A 19,067-nucleotide genomic window follows, 5' to 3' on the forward strand; every position below is an offset into this window, starting at 1 on the left:
GGCTACTAGATGATCGAAAGACCAATCGGTACTCACTATCTGAGATGCTCGGCTCAGGTTGTCGGCGAACATATTCCTCTTGCCCAGAATGAAGCGTGCCAATAGTGGTATAGAGTGAATCTCGGCCCATCTCAGTGTCTCTACTGCTAGATGGTGTTGTTGCTCATCACCACCACTGAGTGGCCCGCCAGGAACTGTTGGAACTATTGAAGGGTCAGAAAGACAGCCTTTATATCTAGAAGATTTATATGGAGGTAATCTTCTGACTCTGACCAAGTAAATGAATTTTGTCCCCACCAAAACCCTCACGATAGTCTGGTTTCTGTATAAGTGGTGAAGATCCTTACAATCGATTGCCCATACACAATGGGACATCTGCGCTAGTGAGTGCTGACAGTGGTCCTGGATGGTCATTTGTTCTTGTTTCCAGCTGCACAAGAATTTCCCGGCGTGTGAACTAGCCAAACTGAAAAAGAACACGTGACAGGGTACAGTATCTCCATCCTGTAAGTGTGAACATATGGGAATACTGTATCACCAGTGGTCCCGGGATCAACAAGAGAACGATCGCGCAGAGACCGAACAAGTTGCAACCAATCTTACGACTACAAATCTCATGGAAACTGATAAGAGAGATTGATTGTGAGGAGAAAAAGGATTGTTTTTCTGACCTTAACATGAGGGGATATCTCATCACTTGTGGAGACCAACTGATTGTAAGAACACAACCACAAGACAATTTTCTCCCTTCGGAAACAAGTATCCTTAGGGAGAGACAGGTAACCTCAATCAACCAGACAGAGGGGAGGGAGAACAAGTGGTGCCCTCCATCTTGAATGACAGTGCGCATGCTGGAGTCGGTATGAGATTGAACACTGATAGAAGGAGTGTAAGGCCCTGTTCTGCATACAGAGACCTTCCTAGTCTAAGTTGGTTTTTGGCACTGTAATGCTTCACTCACACTCACTCTCTTGTAAAAGAGAGATCAATTGAACATCTGGGAAAAGGGGAAGGGGAGCCATCTTCATCCTGACTGACAATGCTAGCTTTTATTATGAGACTAAGCACCAATAGCAGGAGCGTAAGACCCTGTGTAGCGTGCGGAGACACCTTCCTAATCTGGGTTGATTTTTGGTATTTGTCTCTCATGCTTAAGCAGGGAGAAGTTGGTCAGAGTCAGCGGCGGCTTGTAGCTAAAATAAGTGGGGGTACTGCTCCAAAATATTTGTAACCTTTGTTTTAATAGTATAAAAAGAAAAAAACAGGTACAAGAAAATTCATTCAGAAACTTGATAGAATCCTATAAGAAAAATGTTATTTTCATTAGTAAAATAAATTTTTGAATATACTTACCCGATAATCATGTAGCTGTCAACTCCGTTGCCCGACAGAATTCTACGGAAGGGATACGCCAGCGATCACTATACTAGAAGGGGGTGTACTCACCAGCGCCACCTGTGGCCAGGTACTGCAGTACTTCTTGTTGACACCACCTCAATTTTTCCTCGGTCCACTGGTTCTCTATGGGGAGGAAGGGTGGGTCAATTAAATCATGATTATCGGGTAAGTATATTCAAAAATTTATTTTACTAATGAAAATAACATTTTTCAATATTAAACTTACCCGATAATCATGTAGCTGATTCACACCCAGGGAGGTGGGTGAAAACCAGTGTACATGACTATAAGTAAGCTAAGTATCCCGTATTTCATATTATCAGTTATTCAAAATAACAATGAAATTATAAGTACCTGGTAAGGAAGTCGACTTGAACCATTACTCTGCCTTTAATAAGTTCGTCTTCCTTACTGAGCGCAGCGTTCCTCTTAGGAGGCTGAACAACCCTAAGGTGCTGAAGTATAAAGGGCTGCAACCCATACTAAAGGACCTCTACACAACCTCTAACCTAGGCGCTTCTCAAGAACGAATTGACCACCCGCCAAATCAAAAAGGATGCGGAAGGCTTCTTAGCCTACCGTAACAACCCAAAAAACAACAATAAAAGCATTCAAGAGAAAGGTTAAAAAAAAGGTTATGGGATTAAGGGAATGTAGTGGCTGAGCCCTCACCTACTACTGCACTCGCTGCTACGAATGGTCCCAGGGTGTAGCAGTTCTCGTAAAGAGACTGGACATCTTTAAGATAAAATGATGCAAACACTGACTTGCTCCTCCAATAAGTTGCATCCATAATACTCTGCAGAGAACGGTTCTGTTTAAAGGCCATCGAAGTGGCTACAGCTCTCACTTCGTGGGTCCTTACCTTCAGCAAATGAGCTTCTCTAATCAGAAGCCTTATATAATACGAAACTGCGTTTTTGGACATAGGCATCGAAGGTTTCTTGATTGCACACCATAAGGCTTCTGACTGTCCTCGTATAGGTTTTGACCTATTAAGATAGTATTTCAGAGCTCTGACAGGGCAAAGAACTCTCTCTAGCTCGTTACCCACCATGTTGGAAAGGCTAGGAATTTCGAACGATCTAGGCCAAGGACGTGAAGGAAGTTCATTTTTAGCTAAAAATCCGAGCTGTAAAGAACATGTTGCTGATTCGGATGTGAACCCTATGTTCTTGCTGAAGGCGTGAACCTCACTAACTCTTTTAGCTGTTGCAAGGCAGACGAGGAAAAGAGTTTTGAGAGTAAGGTCTTTGAAGGAAGCTGACTGGAGAGGTTCGAACCTAGGAGACATAAGGAACCTTAAGAGTACGTCTAGATTCCAGCCTGGAGTGGATAAACGACGTTCTTTAGAAGTCTCAAAAGATTTAAGGATGTCTTGAAGGTCCTTGTTGGAGGAAAGATCCAAACCTCTGTGGCGGAGAACTGAAGCCAACATACTTCTGTACCCTTTAATCGTAGGAGCCGAAAGAGATCTAACATTCCTTAGATGTAATAGGAAGTCAGCAACTTGGGTTACAGAGGTATTGGTAGAGGAAACTGCATTGGCTCTGCACCAGCTTCGGAAGACTTCCCACTTGGATTGGTAGACTCTACGAGTGGATACCCTCCTTGCTCTGGCAATCGCTCTGGCTGCCTCCTTCGAAAAGCCTCTAGCTCTAGCGAATCTTTCGACAGTCTGAAGGCAGTCAGACGAAGAGCGTGGAGGTTTGGGTGTACCTTGTTTACGTGAGGTTGACGTAGAAGGTCCACTCTTAGAGGGAGAGTCCTGGGAACGTCGACCAGCCATTGTAGTACCTCTGTGAACCATTCTCTTGCAGGCCAAAGGGGAGCAACCAGCGTCAGCCGTGTCCCTTCGTGAGAGACGAACTTCTGAATGACTCTGTTGATGATCTTGAACAGCGGGAATGCATATAGGTCGAGATGGGACCAATTCAGCAGAAAAGCATCCACGTGAACTGCTGCTGGGTCTGGAACTGGGGAACAGTACAAAGGAAGCCTCTTGGTCATGGAGGTGGCGAACAGATCTATCGTCGGCTGACCCCACAAGGTCCAAAGTCTGTTGCACACGCTCTTGTGAAGGGTCCATTCCGTGGGGATGACTTGATCTTTTCTGCTGAGGCGATCTGCTGAGACGTTCATGTTGCCCTGAATGAACCTCGTTACCAGAGTGAGATTTAGACTTCTTGACCAAATGAGGAGGTCCCTTGCTATCTCGTACAGCTTCCTCGAATGGGTCCCTCCCTGCTTGGAGATGTAAGCCAAGGCTGTGGTGTTGTCGGAGTTCACCTCCACCACCTTGTCTAACAGGAGGGACTTGAAGTTCATTAAGGCCAGATGAACTGCCAGCAGCTCCTTGCAGTTGATGTGGAGCGTTTCCTGTTCCTTGTTCCATGTTCCCGAGCATTCCTGTCCGTCCAAGGTCGCGCCCCAGCCCGAGTCTGATGTGTCCGAAAAGAGATGAAGATTGGGGGTCTGAATCGCTAACGATAGACCCTCCTTGAGAAGGATGTTGGTCTTCCACCACAAGAGAGTAGTCTTCATCTCTTTGGTGACAGGAATAGAGACTGCTTCGAGCGTCAAATCCTTGTCCCAGTGAGCTGCTAGATGGAATTGGAGAGGGCGGAGGTGGAGTCTCCCTAACTCGACGAACAGGGCTAACGATGACAGGGTCCCTGTTAGACTCATCCACTGTCTCACCGAGCAACTGTTCCTCTTCAGCATGCTCAGGATGCACTCTAGGGCTTGGCTGATTCTTGGGGCCGATGGAAAAGCCCGAAAAGCTTGACTCCGAATCTCCATTCCCAGGTAAACGATGGATTGGGAGGGAATGAGCTGGGACTTTTCTAAGTTGACCAAAAGACCCAGTTCCTTGATCAAGTCCAAAGTCCAGTTGAGACTCTCCAGACAGCGACGACTTGTGGGGGCTCTTAACAGCCAGTCGTCTAAATAAAGGGAGGCTCTGATGTCCGCTAAGTGGAGGAATTTTGCAATATTCCTCATCAGATGCGTAAACACCATAGGCGCTGTGCTTAGGCCAAAACACAGGGCTTGGAATTGGTACACAACCTTTCCAAAAACGAATCTCAGGAAAGGTTGGGAGTCTGGATGAATAGGAACGTGAAAGTAAGCGTCTTTCAGATCCAACGAGACCATCCAGTCCTCCTGCCTGACCGCTGCTAGGACCGACTTCGTCGTCTCCATAGTGAACGTCTGCTTGGTGACATAAGCATAGAGCGCACTGACGTCCAGCACCGGTCTCCAACCTCCTGTCTTCTTGGCCACCAGAAAGAGACGGTTGTAGAAGCCCGGGGATTGATGGTCCCGGACTATCACCACTGCCTTCTTCTGTAACAGGAGCGACACCTCCTGGTGTAACGCTAGCCTCTTGTCCTTTTCCTTGTAGTTGGGAGAGAGGTTGATGGGAGAAGTGGTCAGAGGGGGATTGCGGCAGAATGGTATCCTGTAACCCTCCCTTAGCCACTTGACAGACTGGGCGTCTGCACCTCTTCTTTCCCAAGCTTGCCAGAAGATCTTGAGTCTGGCTCCTACTGCTGTCTGGAGAGGAGGAGAGTCAGTGTTTGCCTTTTGAAGTCTTGGGACCTTTCTTAGACCTGCCCCTGAAAGAGTCTGGACGGGTACTTCCTCGGCTGGGGGCTCTGCCACGAAAGGGCGGAATAAATCTTGTAGCAGGAGTATCGGCCACTGGGGTGCGGTAAGTTCTAGGAACTGAAGGAGCAACCTTAGCCTTACGAGCTGAAGAGGCCACAAGGTCATGAGTGTCCTTCTGAATAAGGGCCGCAGACAATTCCTTGATAAGCTCCTCGGGGAACAGGAACTTAGAAAGCGGAGCAAAAAGTAACTGAGACCTTTGACAAGAGGTGATGCCAGTAGAAAGAAAAGTGCAAAGTTGTTCCCTTTTCTTGAGTACTCCTGAAACAAACATTGAGGCAAGTTCGCCGGACCCATCCCGAATCGCTTTATCCATACAGGACATTATAAGCATGGCTGAGTCCTTGTCAGCAGGGGCAGTCTTCTTGCTCAAGGCCCCCAGGCACCAGTCGAGAAAATTGAAAATCTCAAAGGCGCGAAATACACCCTTTAAGAAGTGGTCTAAGTCGGAAAAGGTCCAGCAGACCTTAGAGCGCCTCATAGCCGATCTACGTGGAGAGTCAACCAAACTTGAGAAGTCAGCCTGGGTAGAGGCAGGGATTCCCAAGCCTGGTTCCTCTCCTGTGGCATACCATACGCCCGCCTTAGAAGTCAGCTTAGTAGGAGGGAACATAAATGAAGTCTTCCCTAGTTGCTGTTTGGACTGCAACCAATCCCCTAACATTCTTAAAGCTCTCTTAGAGGATCTAGCAAAGACGAGCTTAGTATAGGCCGACTTAACAGGTTGCATGCCTAGAGAAAACTCAGATGGAGGAGAGCGAGGGGTAGCAGAAACAAAATGATCCGGGTAAACCTCTCTGAAAAGAGCCAGGACCTTGCGAAAGTCAATGGAGGGTGGAGAAGACTTGGGTTCCTCCACGTCCGAAGAGGGATCATCTAGGTGCGCAGCTTCCTCCTCAGAAACCTCATCACCTGAGTGTTGCGAAGCGAGAGGTAAAGTTACAGCGGTGTGCTGAACAGCAGAATCCTGACAAGCGGGTGCATAAACACTTGCGGTTTCATCCTCAAGTCTCTGTTGAAGAGGATGAGGGCTGGTAATGACAAAGTCATGAGGCTGGGATGAAGGAGGTTCTGCGGCGGTTTGAGGAGCAAGTGTGGCGAGAGGCGACTGTATTAAAACCTGAGGTTCAGGCTGCAAAGACTGGTCAAGTAGAGGAGAAGATGGTAGGTGCATGCGTTGAGGTGGTTGACTCCTAGCATGAGTTTCCTGTCTCAAGAGTTGCGCTTGCTTCAAGGGTTGAGGTGGATGCGCAGTAGCAGGTTCCTGTCTCACGAGTTGAGGTTCTTGAGGTGTGAGCTGCGAGAGTTGAGGTAGCGGCTGCGCAGAACGCAGTTCCTGTCTCACGAGTTGAGGTTCTTGAGGTGCTAGCCTCGAGAGTTGAGGTTCTCGCCTTGAGGAAAGTGGAGGTAGCAGCTGCGAGAGCTGAGGTGGCTGCCTCAAGGATGGTAGAGGTTGTCGTACCTCAAGAGGTTGCTGCCTCGAAGATGGTCTAACTGCAAGAAACTCTTGCCTCAAAGGAAGAGGAGGTTGTAAGGCATAAGACTCCTGTTCCCATTGTTGAGGTTGCCTTAAGGAAGGTGGAGGTTGCTGCACAACGCTGGTAACTGGCAACTCCCAACGCGGTAGCTCACGCATGGAGGTAGCTTGAGGAACCTCAACTTCGTACGTCTGGCAGACTGGACTGCGGTGAGGAGGAGCGCTCGCAGGAGGAGGTGTAACCTTCTCTGCCTGAAACTCACGCATTAAGACCGCAAGCTGCGACTGCATGGACTGCAGCAAAGCCATCTTGGGATCAACAGACGATGAGGTCTGTTGAGGCAAAGCCTTAACAGAAGATGAGGTCTGTTGAGGCATCGCCTTACCTCTCTTAGGAGGTGTGCAGTCACCTGATGACTGCGGTGAGTCAGAGCTAACCCAATGACTGCATCCGGGTTGTTGAACTCGTGAGGTCTGGACTTTACGTTTAAGAGGTCTTGAGACCTGAGTCCAGCGTTTTCTCCCCGAAATTTCTTCTGCAGACGAGGAAAATAAAGGCTCAATCGTCTGCGAGTGGAAGTGACGGTCTCTGTAAGACACGCCCGCAACCACCGAGGATACTTCTGTGCGCCGATCAAGGCCTGCCGAACCCTTTTGCCCTTCGACATTGCTTCTCCCCTGGGCTTGGGAGCTTGCAAGAGGTCCCGGACTGGGAGGACGACTGGCACGCACAGAAGTACCCTCACGCACAACACTGACACTGACACTAGCACTCGGCACAGCACTGGCACTACCACTTCCCACTGCACTTTTCACCTTAAGTTCCTTGACGTCCGCCAAGAGGAACTTGTGGTCACTCACTACCGATTCCACTTTATCACCTAAAGCCTGAATGGCACGTAAAACATCGGACATATCAGGCTGAGCACAAATAGTAGGTTCGGGGGTAGCCACTACAGGGGGAGGAAAAGGTTGAGGATCATGAGGTGAGGAATAAAGCGAAGAGCGAGCCGAACTCCTCCTAACTCTCTCTCTCTCTAACTTAGTGGTATATTTAAGGAATCGAACAAAATCAAGTTCCGAAAGTCCGGCGCATTCCTCACATCGATCTTCCAACTGACAGGATTTTCCCCTACAGTCGGAACAAGCGGTGTGAGGATCAACCGAGGCCTTCGGAATACGCCTAATACAAGTCCTACATCGTCTTTGGGGAGGGGCTTGAGAAAGGTCGGACATCTTGAATCAAAGAGCTAGTCAAGGGGGATTCCAAATAAAGCAAAAGATCGTTAACCATTAATCAAATCAATATAAAAGCTATCTAAGCTAATAGAAAAGTTTCCAGTATAGCGAAAGCTGAAATCTTAGAGCAATACTTCACCAAAAACCGTGAACAAGACTCCAAAATTATAAGCGTATCCATATAGGTCTTGGCGGAAGCACGACAGAGGAAAAATTGAGGTGGTGTCAACAAGAAGTACTGCAGTACCTGGCCACAGGTGGCGCTGGTGAGTACACCCCCTTCTAGTATAGTGATCGCTGGCGTATCCCTTCCGTAGAATTCTGTCGGGCAACGGAGTTGACAGCTACATGATTATCGGGTAAGTTTAATATTGAAAAAGAAAAATTTTTTAATTACTATAACCTAAATTGGTACAATTCAAAAGCTCGATCTAATTATTTAAAAATTGAATAAATTCCTGCTTTAATTTGCACAAAAAGATCAATTATTTTTTCTTTGATCTCTAATGACAACTGAGGAATTTTTTCTTTATTAAAAGTGATGCAAATGCATTTAGTCTATCTTAATTCACAGTGCTTCTTAAAACAGTTTTTATTGTTTTCTGTATTGAAAAGCAGCATTCTGCCTCTGATGTGGTCATGGGAATTGTCAAGATAACCTAAAAAACATTGTAAATGAAACAAAAAAGAATAAAATAGCTAGAAGTAGGATATTAGTCCTAAATTTTTTCTCATTTAAGAATATGGTACAGTACAGGGTTTTCTAGCACAACAGCTGTAGTCAAAGGAAAAAAAAATAGACTGTCTTTTACTAACATGCCAAGGTTAGCACTGCAGGAGCGACAATGCTCTCCCTCCTTTTTAGTCTGCATACCAGCCTCGAGTGCAGCTTCCTGTGCACATGCGCTCAACAGCCAAACACCAACCAGCTGGAACTGTGAAATACTCAGTTCCATACAAAGATTCTATTGGTTATTTATAAACTGAAGGATGGGTACTGACATTAAGCTTAAGGATTATATATTCTATTGTTATCTAGAGAGGATTAAAGAAAAAGCATATTGAATATTATCAATAATATCATATAAAAATAGGGGGTGCTGCAGTTCCTCAGTGCCTATGCACGAGCCGCCACTGATCTAAGTCTTACACGACTCCTGTCGATTGCTCTTCCTGGACTTCTTCACTATCATAATCATCATCTTAGAAGTGGCAGCATCTGCAGGATCTAACATGACCAGGTAGAAGAAAAGGACAAACTAGAAAAGGATAAGGCACCCACATGCTTCCTCTTACTCCACGTATTCGGGGACTAGGAAAACAATGTCGATGATCCCATGGGGGCCGAAGAGGCCACAGTGCCAGAGACACAACAGTTGTCATGCCCTTCAGCACCTCCATGGGTGAAGCATGATCTAGGATAAAATGAAGGGGCAACCGCTGAAATCTTGACATCAGTCTAAAACCTTCTGCTGACAGAACACCAGCGATATCCGGGGAAGACCAACTTCCATAAGTTCTGATTGTCGTTATACTGGCCCAATTAGCAAGGTAATGACTGAAAACAGTCATGCCCCCAAAATGAAAACAAAAATTATATAGGGCAGGTTTGCACCTAAAACTGTGATACATTGGCACTTTATCGGAAAAACCTGTACTGTATATACATGCCATTCTTCCTTTAATTTATCTCTTGAATAAGACAGCCTGTCTGCCCAATTATTTAATTCCAGAATGAGAGAACAAAAAATTAATACAGAACAAATTAGAGAGGCAGCAAAAGTATGTAAGTACTGCTTGCGACTGAAGTCAAAAGTTGACTAACAGTGAGTGGGGTCTCCCAACCATCTAGTGGCAGTTATAATTACCTAGTTAAATTTTAAAAGCAGCCAGGTTCGCTGAAAGGGTATTTGTTTGTATTCGTGCAAAAATAATCCAACACTTAACATACATCAGAATATACTGAAGTACAGCTCCAATTGATTTTAGTATATTATTCATATCTAAAGTATTCAGGTGAATAAGATTCAATAACAAAGAAAAACATTCCTTCCCAGATTTAAACACTCTTGGGCTTGTAGCATCTGGCTTTTCCAAATAGGGTTGTAGCTTAGCTGGTAATAATAATAATAATAATAATAATAATAATAATAATAATAATAATAATAATAATACAGTAACTCCAAGAGAGATTGGATCACCAAATGTTCAACTGGGCTCCACAAAGCACTAGAAGATTTGGAAGACCCAGGACTACATGGCTGAGAACTATGAAGCGTGAAGTGGGAGATGATGAGTAGAGAAGAATTGAATTAAATGCTCAAGATAGAGAAGACTGGCGAAAGACGATAGAGGCTCTTTGCGTCAATAGGCACAGGAGATGATGATGATGAAAACTACTGGTATTAGTTGAAGCCAACTTGGATTTTTTCTTAACTTATATCATCATCTTGAGATCACCGAAACAAAAAATTCCCCAAATTCTACTGGAACTCGATGACTTCAGAGATATTTACCATTACCTATTTTTTTCTGAACCCTGAGGACATCTCAACGGTGCCAGGCAATTGTTGCATCATCAGGATTTTATTTTTTGGCAATGTACTGAGGGTAAAAATGCCTGCTGCTCTTTTCTCTTTCTGTTCTGAGTGTGGGTATGATAAAATGCTGAAACCTGATTGGTTCCTTTTTTGCAAGCTGAAGCAACTTTGTATCATGTAAATAGGCAACAGCAATACTGTATATACTGTATGTGTTTATTCATATTTATAATACTCACACACATAGAGAAACATGTATAGCTTCCCACAATACAAGAGCAAGGAGAAATTAAATTGTGAGCAAAGTAATTCACAGCGAATTAAGGACCAACTCAACCAGTGGGGCACTCAGTAGAGGGGAGCTCATTTCTCAAACTTTTAGACTGATTTTAGACGTTTTGCTCATCCGTGACCTTGACCTTTAACCTTTAAAACTCTAATAATTTCCAGCTTAAAACCCCTGCCATTTTCATTACTTTAAGATTAAAATTGTGGCCGTATGTTTGCCTTTTGGTTGACCTTGACCTTGACCTTAACGTGTATTAATTGGCATGAATTTTCATACACTCAAATATGAACTAAGTTTGAATTCTAAACTTATAGCCGATTACATGAATTGGACATATTGCTTGACCGTGACCTTGACCTTTGATCTTCCAAAATTTAATCATTTTCAGCTTTTTACATATCAGTTAATCCCTGCAAGTTTCATTACTCTATGATTAAAATTGTGGTCAGGAAGCTTTTCACAAACAAACACAAAAACAGGGGCAAAAACATAACCTCCCTCCAACTTCATTGGCGGAGATAATGAGGTGATGGAGCATTGGTACTTGGTTGGGACGGAATAAGGCGCTAATTAAAATGTGGGTAAATATTTACCATTGTATAATATTTCTAATGAGGAAAATAAGATGTGCTCCTAGTGTATTTACTGTATAGGTACAGTACTGTACTTTGAACTGTTCTGATAGTAATAATTTGGGGAAAATAATATTACAATATTAGGTTAGGATTGAAAACCCAAAATTCTAATTGGAAACAAATGTAAAAACCCACCTAACATAAGGTTTCCCACCTAACCTAACATAGGAGCCATATCCTCACCTACTTATCTCTCGCGTGATCCTTTCCTTAGACTGCTGTACCATTAGCTTACTCGCGGTGTATGTATGATAGCAGCCACCTGCATGTATGATGATGGCTGACTTATAATACGGCAGTCTAAGGGGGGTCGCAGCGACCCCTGTTAGGTAGGTAGGTAAGGACACGGGATCTTTTCGGTTTGAGTGCCTATCGAATTTAAATGTTTTTTTATTCCAAAGTATGTATTTTGATGTGGAAAACCCTAAAATGATAACCATTTTGTGGAGAAATTATTTATTAACACTTAAATTGGCTTATATCAATCAATATCTTACTGAAATGCTGCGATTTCTCTGTGCGCTTTCTTGATTTTCAGGGCACTACTGAACCTAAGAAAACCCACCTAACCTAGCAAAGGGGCCCTGTATCCCTACCTAGGCCTACCGGGGGGGGGGGGGGGGGGGAGGGGGGCCTCCGCCCCCCCTGCGACCCCCCCTTAAGGCCACAGTGATTTTCGGGACACTACCGAACCTAATACAACCACCTAACCTAGGGCCCTGTACCCCTACCTAGGCCTAGCCCCTGCGACCCCCCCCTTACAGCCACTACCTATCACATCCATCAATAAATAATTTCTCCACAAAATGGTTATCATTTTTGGGTTTTCCACATCAAAATACATACATTGGAATAAAAAAACATTAAAATTCGATAGGCACTCAAACCGAAAAGACCCAGGACACGTATTGTAAGTTAGGTTAGGTGGGGGAAGTTTAGGTTAGTTGATGTCCATTTTTTAAGCAAACATGAGAAACTGGCCGCTGATATACAAAGGCTTCGCTTACTTAAAATTAAGTTTCAATCCTATGTTTGCTTCCCAACCAGATTCACTCCTTGCAAGGTAACAATCATAATACTATAGTCAATTCTTTTTAGTGAGGCAGATTTGCACCGACTCGCAGGGGTGCCCTTTTAGCTCGGAAACGTTTCCTGCTTGCCGATTGGTTGGACAAGATAATCCTAACCAATCAGATAACAGGAAACTTTTCCGAGCTAAAAGGGCACTGCTGCGAGTCAGTGCATATGCGCTACATTAAAAGAAATTGAGTATAGCTTTCCAATTTCTTATTTCCAAGATAAACATTCCCACATACAGAAAATAGATTTGGCAAGTAATAAGAACATTCATGGGAGCGTTTGTAGGGTGACGGCCAGATCCCGTAGAAAACGGGAATATTCTGAACTGTGGCCGTCATTCTAAAAACGATTTTGGCGGGAGAAGCTAACTTAAAAAACCCACCTAACCTATGCTAAAAGCCGTGTCCTTACCCAAGGGGGCTACGCCCCCCCCCCTGACCCCCCCTTACACAACATATTTAAGATCCGTAGACCATTTCCAAACGTTTTTATTCTATGCAAGATAACAGTCTGAGGGATAATAAGCAAATTAGGACGCTTGGCCGTAGTGCTACAAACTACCCCATTCATGTCTGTCTCCACCAACTACATACACCCCGAATTGTAATAATTACATAATCGACATACTGTAACAAACTACATACCCTCATGGGTCTTACTTCAGTTAACCAACTGATCGTTTGGTTAAATTGGTCTCGCTTTGCTCTTGAGTTAACAGTACCCCCTTACTACTCTGTTCTAGCAAGCCATATATGTTTCGCATCTAGCTTTAGCCATGAGGGGGTCAAATTACACTTATGTCCAACACCAGGGTTCTGATATCAAAATATTTTATCCTACTTTATTCACGGCGTTATAATAAATTAAACCTTTATTTTTAGTCCAAATGATTAGTTTTAGAGACACATAAGCCGTTAAAAAACAACAATGGGGTTCCACAATAGGAAATTGTTTCTTTAGTGAATATTTTGGTAAATAAGGGATATGTAAATTACTAATGTTCTTATGTATTTGGGTCTAAGAAAACTTACCAGCAAAAGAATAAGAAGTACCAGTTGCTCAGAAAACTCTCTTGAAGTAGATACGTCTCAAATACAGATTAATAACTTCTTTTCAGGGAAATTTACCCACTTTACGATAAAGTAGAACTGATTCTGGAATCAGGAAAGGTGGAGTGCCTACTTCACGAGACGGGAGTGACTGTCCTTTGCAACGGCGCCTCAGATCAGATCCAGGTTTATTTCTAGGAATTTTTCCTCAATATCAAAATATAGATTTTCTTTTCAATATCACCGTTTCCGAAAAAAAACATACAATTAAATTTCTCTTCATGTGGTTTTTGAAAGTTTTTTTTATCGCTTAAACTGGTTTGGATTAAAAAAAAAATGGCGCCTCAGATCAGATCCACGTTTATTTCTAGGAATTTTTACTCAATATCAAAATATAGATTTTCTTTTCAATATCGCCGTTACCGAAAAAAACATACAATTAAATTTCTCTTTATGTGGTTTTTGAAAGTTCTTTATTGCTTAAACTGGTTTGGATTAAAAAAAAAAACATTCAGCGTCCATTTTTTTACTGATAAACCCCTGCAATTTGCAATATGAAGTTATCTTTGAAATTGTCGTAGTGGCTCACTTATAATTTCAGAACGTTTTTAAATAGAAAAAGAAAATAAAGGGGAATAACTAAATTATAAAAATGCTTCATAAATTGTATGTAGCCAATCAAACACTTATTAAAGATCAACACTCAACAGGTTTAGGTCTATTGGTCTAAACATTTTATTTTCAGGCATGAACCTACGCGACTTGCATATGATAATTAAGTAAATATATTGTTATTTAACTTAATCAAAAAGGAAAAAAGGAAGAAAACATGACAATTCACATTAGGTTGTCCTTATCTCTACCTGGTGATTGAATCAGTAGAACTTCAAAAGTTCAAAGTTGGAGCAAATGCTTTTTTGTTGACCAGGTGGACATGAGTCTTTTTATAGTTTATTTATGACATATTTGTTTATGATGTTGTTAATAGTTTATATATGACATATCTCTTTTGACGTTGTTACTGCTTTTAGAATGAATTATTGTTAATTTGTTCTCTTCATTTATTCATTTCCTTATTTCCTTTCCTCACTGGGCTATTTTTCCCTGTTGGAGCCCCTGGGCTTATAGCATCTTTGGCTTTTCCAACTAGGGTTGTAGCTTGGATAGTAATAATAATAATAATAATAATAATAATAATAATAATACTGTACTGGTGTACCACTTTTATTTAATTTACAAGCAATTTACGCTCCACCTTGACCTCTAACGGGTCAATTACTGAAGAGAGAGAGAGAGAGAGAGAGAGAGAGAGAGAGAGAGAGAGAGAGAGAGAGAGAGAGAGAGAGAGAGAGAGAGACCCAGTTAACACCTGTTGTGTAAAATCAGCTGCCTTAGATGAGATCAATTTTCAATTGATAAAATAAAAATAAGTTTTCCAAAAGTAACGTTTTACTTCATGACATAACATCGGAAATGATGAAGTTTATACCAGTTAAGATTTTTTTTCTTTTTTTATATTTTTTTTACAATACCATGATCTCCATATACTGACAAATTATGCAAAACTATTGTTTCCCTCTATTACTTTTTCATAGTTTAATACAATTCGACACATGGGGAAAAAGAGTTAGAATTATATATAAAAAAAACTATAGACTGGCCAGTTAAGATTTTTTTTCTTTATATTTCTTTTTTTACAATACCAAGCTCTCCATATACTGACATTATGCAAAACTATTGTTTCCCTCTATTATTTTTTCATAGTTTAAAGCAATTCGACACATGGAGAAAAGAGTTAGAATTATATAAAAAAAACCTATAGACTGGCCAGTTAAGAGTTTTTTTCTTTTTTATATTTTTTTTACAATACCATGCTCTCCATATACTGACAAATTATGCAAAACTATTGTTTCCCTCAATTACTTTTTCATAGTTTAAAGCAATTCGACACATGGGGAAAAAAGTTAGAATTATAGAAAAAAACCTATAGACTGGCCAGTTAAGATTTTTTTTTCTTTTTTATATTATTTTTTACAATATCTCGCTCTCCATATACTGACAAATTATGTAAAACTATTGTTTCCCTCTATTACTTTTTCATAGTTTAAAACAATTCCACACATGGGGAAAAAGAGTTAGAATTATAGAAAAAAAACCTATAGACTGGCCAGTTAAGGTTTTTTTCTTTTTTATATTCTTTTTTTATAATACCATGCTCTCCATATACTGACATTATGCAACACTATTGTTTCCCTCAATTACTTTTTCATAGTTTAAAACAATTCGACACATGGAGAAAAGAGTTAGAATTATAAAAAAAAAAAACCTTTAGACTTATAGAAAAAAACTGTCAACTAAGTGAACTAAACACAAGTTCGTGATGACATCTTACATTTGATATATAATCAAAATATTTACAAAATTAAAAATGAAGTAATTACTCAAAAGTTTCTATAAGATATGTAATTCATAAATAGTGACACTTTTGAGTTAATTACTTCATTTTAATTTGGTATATATTGTAGTATGTTGACAATGTTAGTTCCAGGTCGTATAGTGAGGAAAACAGGATAGTTTTTTTTTTTCTATAGTTTTTTTTTTTTTTTTTTAACCTGTTTCCCATGTGGGGGAATTGTTTTAACTTATGAAAAAGTAATAGAGGAAAATAAGATTTGCATAATTTAGCAGTATATGGAGCGCTGGTATTGTAAACAAATGCATTTTTTTTTACATTTTATATTAGATATATTCTGGATATACTGTATGTACTGATTTCCTCTTATAATTAAAAGTTGATAAAATAGAAATAATCATCCTTTTCACTAGTGAACAATAAAGTAGTTGTCATCACTTGTAAAAATAATTATACTGTAGGCCTATACAATATATGCAGTATATATATATATATATATATATATATATATATATATATATATATATATATATATATACACACACACACACACACACACACACACACACACACATATATATATATATATATATATATATATATTTATATATATATATATATATATATATATATATATATATATATATATATATATATATATATATATATACACACACACACACACATATATATATATATATATATATATATATATATATATATATATATATATATATATATATATATACACACACACACACACACACACATATATATATATATATATATATATATATATATATATATATATATATATATATATATATATATATATATATATATATATATATATATATATATATATAATACAGAGAACAGAAGTATAATTACATCACTGGTAGTGTTATTATTATCAATGATAAACTTAAAGGAGTTGTATATATTCAAGAAACACTCGCGGAAAAATCTGGATGTTGAGGAGCCATTCTGAGCTTTGTTTTGGTTCAACTCCATTCCCATAATTTGCACTAATATTAGCTGAATATCTATTAAGAGATTCAGCAACATCAGGACCACATTCAGGGAGTGGAATTGATGCAAAGAGAGAAGCATCGACTACATATGCAACAAGCATGTTTTCTCAGGTAAACCAAATATCATGCATTTACAGTACTATAATTCTGTAATCCCTCTGCTATCGCAGGTTTTATGTTACAGGAAACAATCCCCAATGCAATTGCTGAAAAATTGCAAATTAGATGAAAAAATCCACAGTATATTTTTTCACTTTATAAGAAATTGTAATTTTCAAAAATAAATGTAAGCTTTTATAATCCCCTAACATTTATAAACAGTACTTACCCTCTGCTAGCGCAGGTGTTCTGTTACAGGAAACACCAATGTAATTGCTGAAAAACTGCAAATTAGATACAGAAATATACAGTATATTTTTTCACTTTTTAAAAAATTGTCATATTTTTTATTTTCTTTGTAAATTTAAACTTTAATAAGCCCCTAACACTCTTATAAACCTGTTATGACCTCGTAAAACACTTTCGAAGATGAAACTTACTTTTACTGTAGACACATCATTAGTGTTTGGCCACACCGAACGCGTCGAGCGTGGAGGTTGCAGGGAAGAGGTTCTTGCGACAATTTGAAACGTGAGTTATCTTATACGGACGGCCGCACCGAGTGAACGGGAAGCTGCTAACCTTTGTCGATGCCGTCAAGCTATGAAACAGGTTTAAAAAAACTCAATGGTTTCCTGCGTCTTAACCCAAGACCACACCGTTTTTCTTTAGTTCCCGAAAAGGCACGCATTCATTTGTTCGTTTTAGCCATGGCTACTGAAGAATTTCTCGGAGAGATGCTCTGGAGATCATTTGGGGATCATTATAATCCACTACAATAAAATAACATTGGAAAGATATGGGGAATCAACTGCAAATGGAGGGCAAGTTAAATTAGTGGGTGGGCATTTTCTAGTACTGCAACCTATTCATTAGAAACGTCACCATTTTATTTCTTTTAATAACGTTTTATATATATATATATATATATATATATATATATATATATATATATATATATATATATATATATGATGAGAGAGAGAGAGAGAGAGAGAGAGAGAGAGAGAGAGAGAGAGAGATTCCAAACAGACTGGACAGATAATCACAGAAAATCTAAAAGATGAAGTAAGGAAATTTCATATGAAAACCTTTGGGTTCAAACAATATATCTTATGCATATACTAGTTAATTCTGAAAGTAAAAGGGACAATAGATTTTCCCGAACTAGTTATACTTGAAACAATTATATTGCCTGGTAAGAGATAGTTAGAGGTTATCTATAGTTCGTCTATTGTTTTATATGCCTGACTTCCAATATTGGACTGCTAACAAAGAATCAAAAGACTGTTGTGCCATACATAAATATTCATAGGATTTGCCTTTGTACCAGTGACACTGGCAATATGAATAGTAAAATTTTTCCCCTCTGCTCAATAAAATTATGACTACAGACTCTTGTATAATATGTTGTCAAGCTTACCCCTTAGATTTTCAATCAGAAACATTTCCCTACGGAAACATAATTGTGTCATGTTTGCAAGGAAGGCTATCTTTGACTGCTGAGAGTGAAGAGGCATGAGAAGCGTAGCGTTTCCGGTATAGCCATGGATTGTTTTGTCACTGCCCTGCCGCCCAAGTCATACCTCTACCTCGACACTCGCCTCCTTAAGTGTGGCCAAACCCATTCATATATATAAATGAAAAAATTAAAATCTGAACACTCATTAACATATGAACTACTCAGACAGGCAATGCTGTTGACCATACCATATTATTATTATTATTATTATTATTATTATTACTAGCTAAGCAACAACACTCATTGGAAAAGCAGGATGCTTAAGCCAAAGGGCTTCAACAAGAAAAAACAGCAAATTCTAAGTAATTTGTATTTTCCCTGGCTTTACTTACGATGAACTTTGTTCTAAGAAGATAATGGGTGTCTGCTCAATAACCAACCAGAGATTTCATTAGGCCTCCACAGTTTTCTCCCCACTACGTACATCTGGCAGTACCCAGAATCCCTTACAGGTGTGTGTGTGTGGGGGGGGGGGGGTGAGAGTATCTCTCCAAGTCTAGGTCAAGACAGGGTACTAACAACTATTACCATTTTGAAGAATTCAAAATCTAAGCCCTCACCTATGAACCATGCAGAAACTGACAGGCAGCCAGTAAACCAAAGAAAGTTTGTCATAAGTA

The 19,067-nt window shown here is 40.2% G+C and overlaps 1 protein-coding gene across 4 annotated transcripts in view; it reads right to left on the minus strand.

The window, feature by feature from the left end:
* Positions 1–19,067, minus strand: part of LOC137657808 (uncharacterized) — a 334,329-nt gene that overhangs the window by 262,726 nt on the left and 52,536 nt on the right. The window lies entirely within an intron of this gene.

This window comes from Palaemon carinicauda, chromosome 1 (assembly GCF_036898095.1).
Source record: "Palaemon carinicauda isolate YSFRI2023 chromosome 1, ASM3689809v2, whole genome shotgun sequence".
Classification (NCBI taxonomy): Eukaryota; Metazoa; Arthropoda; class Malacostraca; order Decapoda; family Palaemonidae; genus Palaemon; species Palaemon carinicauda.